This window comes from Heptranchias perlo, chromosome X, assembly GCF_035084215.1.
Source record: "Heptranchias perlo isolate sHepPer1 chromosome X, sHepPer1.hap1, whole genome shotgun sequence".
In the NCBI taxonomy this organism is placed as follows: domain Eukaryota; kingdom Metazoa; phylum Chordata; class Chondrichthyes; order Hexanchiformes; family Hexanchidae; genus Heptranchias; species Heptranchias perlo.
Window position 1 is genome coordinate 4,894,604 of NC_090370.1, and position 3,767 is coordinate 4,898,370.

Consider the following 3,767-nt stretch of genomic DNA (forward strand, 5'->3'; position numbering starts at 1 on the left):
GCTTTACAGACAGCACATCACACAGAAAGAACCTGCAAGATTCTTTGGAGACCGAGTTTCCAAGAAGCGTAAAAAAACACGTTTGGGACAAAGCTTAGCAACAAAGCGGTCTTGTTTTCTTTCTCATCTGGTGGCTGTTTTATGAAACGCCCCGTGTTTCCCCTTTTTAAAACAGCACAATCCTGATTCAGACTCGCAGGCGTAACTGTCAGTTTACACATTTAATTCCGTTTCTAGCGCCAATTGCACTAAAATAGCAACGAAGTAAATGAAACAACCTGCAACTTCTAGCGCGGGAATAAGCACTTTCCCCCTCCATGCAACTTCTGCTTGTTTTGGACTGTGGAACTGAACGCAACGTTCAACACAATTAATTGAATGAATCACACTTGAATGCCTGTATTGGCTCTCTTTTGTTCTGAATTTACATATAAACGAACGAGCCTTTCACTGTCACGTTTTTTTCTAAATAAATGCACATTATTTTTGCCAACTTGAGTTTATGTGTCTGCAGATAAATATTACAGGGGCGTATGCTTCATAAAAAAACAATTAAACCGCGGTCTTTCCACGCTGTGATATAACGGACACACCTCTGGGACAGTCAGTAACATACAATTTCAGTGTTCCGGAGTGATCAGAGAACTATGTGCATGGTTTCTGCAAAAAAAAGTTCTACCCAAGCCCAGACTGCCTTGCCTTGTACTGCAGACGATGTACCATGTTTATCAATTCTCCTCTTAACTTGCTTAACACGTAAAGGAGACCCACAGACCGCAATCAATACAATTTCTAACCATAATTAATCATCGCCATCCAAACTGCAACACAGGGCTCTGTCATTTGAGAAGACTGACTCTCCGCAGAAAGTTTTATTTGTTAAATAAATATTTTTTTAAATGGCCAAATTAGCTAGAATTCAATTCTAATAGACCATAGGTTAGGCAGTATTTTTTTTAAATTCTAGTTATTGTTGAAAAAAATGGACCTCGACTCGGCGGATCATTGTGGAACTTGCAAATCAAAATATATTCTACAAATCAAAATATATTCTAGTGGTAACAGTGACCTTAGTTAGCAGGATATGTTTGAAAGATTAAGTGCAGCCGCCTTTAGGTAAAACGAGGCGATGGTTTAACTGTGGTGAGATCTGCAGGGCCAGGTAATTGGGCACATTTCTCACTTGTTTCAAAAAAACAGGATCAAGGTTGCGAATTAACTGGGATCAGTATTTGGCATAAATGTATAGAATGGGAAGAGAAGCGATATACTTGGCCGCAATATTGTACGAGGCTCAGACGTACTCTGGACAGTATGGGAGGTTTCCCTGGGGGCAACCCAACCAATTTAAAACCCACCGTAACCTCCCGAGCATTGCAAGAGCGTTTTAATAAGGCTTGCAAGGTCGCTTCACATCACGAAACATGCCATTATAAGAATATTATTTGCAACCTTTGTGTAAACACCGAACAACACCACATACAATTAGATCAAAGGGCAATTGAAGGTTTAAAAGGAGACCTATTGTTGAGGAGAATACACCCATATTGACTAAAAGATATTGGGGGGAAAACAGATCCACACCCAGGTTTGAAGGTGAGATTATGGCGAGTTTGCACAAAGTAGGCCGGTCGTGGGGTAAATGACATACAGTATTTATATCGACAGTGGCCGTGGCTTCAGTATGGGATGCTCAGGGCCCCAACTCAGAATGTGATATTCGACAAAAAAGCTTTCAGCTGCCTTTGTGCAGGGCAGAAAGTTAAACTTTTTTTTCTTCAACGAAACAAATTGCTTCTGCCACTGAAGCTATAGCTGTACAATTCTTGGAATCAAAAACTATGGTGGCAAATTTTATTGGCCAGTCGCTGGGCTGGTGTTTAGGAACTCATTCACAAGGAATTGTGGTCTTTATTTAGGATCAGTCAGCTTGCTGTCTAGTTCTGGCTCGGTTTTCCTTTGCTGCATTTCCAGTTACTAGCATACCTCCCAAATTGTGTGGCTTAAATCATTCAGTTGTCTGCTATTTTTCCTCCTACAGTTCAGGAGACTTCAGGTTCTAGGGATATTTCTCCATTTTTTTAATGTCTTGGGTGATGTGTAGAAATTTTATGGCTTTAATTTCTCTTAAGGATCAACAAGGTCATCCATGTTTTTTTTTATTCGTTCACGGGATGCGGGCGTCGCTGGCAAGGCCGGCATTTATTGCCCATCCCTAATTGCCCTCGAGAAGGTGGTGGTGAGCCGCCTTCTTGAACCGCTGCAGTCCGTGTGGTGACGGTTCTCCCACAGTGCTGTTAGGAAGGGAGTTCCAGGATTTTGACCCAGCGACAATGAAGGAACGGCGATATATTTCCAAGTCGGGATGGTGTGTGACTTGGAGGGGAACGTGCAGGTGGTGTTGTTCCCATGCGCCTGCTGCCCTTGTCCTTCTAGGTGGTAGAGGTCGCGGGTTTGGGAGGTGCTGTCGAAGAAGCCTTGGCGAGTTGCTGCAGTGCATCCTGTGGATGGTGCACACTGCAGCCACAGTGCGCCGGTGGTGAAGGGAGTGAATGTTTAGGGTGGTGGATGGGGTGCCAATCAAGCGGGCTGCTTTATCTTGGATGGTGTCGAGCTTCTTGAGTGTTGTTGGAGCTGCACTCATCCAGGCAAGTGGAGAGTATTCCATCACACTCCTGACTTGTGCCTTGTAGATGGTGGAAAGGCTTTGGGGAGTCAGGAGGTGAGTCACTCGCCGCAGAATACCCAGCCTCTGACCTGCTCTCGTAGCCACAGTATTTATATGGCTGGTCCAGTTAAGTTTCTGGTCAATGGTGACCCCCAGGATGTTGATGGTGGGGGATTCGGCGATGGTAATGCCGTTGAATGTCAAGGGGAGGTGGTTAGACTCTCTCTTGTTGGAGATTGTCATTGCCTGGCACTTATCTGGCGCGAATGTTACTTGCCACTTATCAGCCCAAGCCTGGATGTTGTCCAGGTCTTGCTGCATGCAGGCTCGGACTGCTTCATTATCTGAGGGGTTGCGAATGGAACTGAACACTGTGCAGTCATCAGCGAACATCCCCATTTCTGACCTTATGATGGAGGGAAGGTCATTGATGAAGCAGCTGAAGATGGTTGGGCCTAGGACACTGCCCTGAGGAACTCCTGCAGCAATGCGCTGGGGCTGAGATGATTGGCCTCCAACAACCACTACCATCTTCCTTTGTGCTAGGTATGACTCCAGCCACTGGAGAGTTTTCCCCCTGATTCCCATTGACTTCAATTTTACGAGGGCTCCTTGGTGCCACACTCGGTCAAATGCTGCCTTGATGTCAAGGGCAGTGCGGAACCACAAGAGATGGGTGAGATCCTAAATGAATATTTCACATCGGTATTTACGATTGAGAAAGGCATGGATGTTAAGGAACTTGGGGAAATAAATAGTGATGTCTTGAGGAGTGTACATATTACAGAGAGGGAGGTGCTGGAAGTCTTAACGCGCATCAAGGTAGATAAATCTCCGGGACCTGATGAAATGTATCCCAGGACGTTATGGGAGGTTAGGGAGGAAATTGCGGGTCCCCTAGCAGAGATATTTGAATCATCGACAGCTACAGGTGAGGTGCCTGAAGATTGGAGGGTAGCAAATGTTGTGCCTTTGTTTAAGAAGGGCGGCAGGGAAAAGCCTGGGAACTACAGACCGGTGAGCCTGACATCTGTAGTGGGTAAGTTGTTAGAGGGTATTCTGAGGACAGAATCTACAGGCATTTGGAGAGGCAGGGACT